The sequence below is a fragment of the Penaeus monodon genome, chromosome 24, assembly GCF_015228065.2.
Source record: "Penaeus monodon isolate SGIC_2016 chromosome 24, NSTDA_Pmon_1, whole genome shotgun sequence".
NCBI lineage: Eukaryota > Metazoa > Arthropoda > Malacostraca > Decapoda > Penaeidae > Penaeus > Penaeus monodon.
This window is the reverse complement of record NC_051409.1, coordinates 34,309,233-34,309,655: the sequence shown is the minus strand read 5'-3', so window position 1 is coordinate 34,309,655 and position 423 is coordinate 34,309,233.

Below are 423 nucleotides of genomic sequence, written 5' to 3'. Positions count from 1 at the left end.
GCACAAGTAATGGTAAGTTGAGAGACAAAGTTTGGAAAAGAAATTGGCAATAATTTAAGTAAAGAAGATTAACATAGAAGACATTAGTTTTCTTTCAAACTCTAAAGGCTATAATCATTTGAGAGAAAGAAGCAGGTAACACTACACAGCCTTGAACATAAATACCAATTAATAGTTTCTCTGATATAATGTTATATGATCAGAAAGCTCATCAGACAATAAGCTTATAGAAGTAGAAATGAAAATAAGGTCGGCAAAAAGGAAGGTATGAACTTCAATTTTTTTCATCTAGGAAAAACAACAAATCATCTTGAAAACTATAGTTGAGGTGGGAAATAGGGTTTGGTACAAGAATCATAAAACCTGACAAGTTTAAGGAAAGTAAAGCTGATATAGATAAATGCATCCAGAGAGATGTAGATA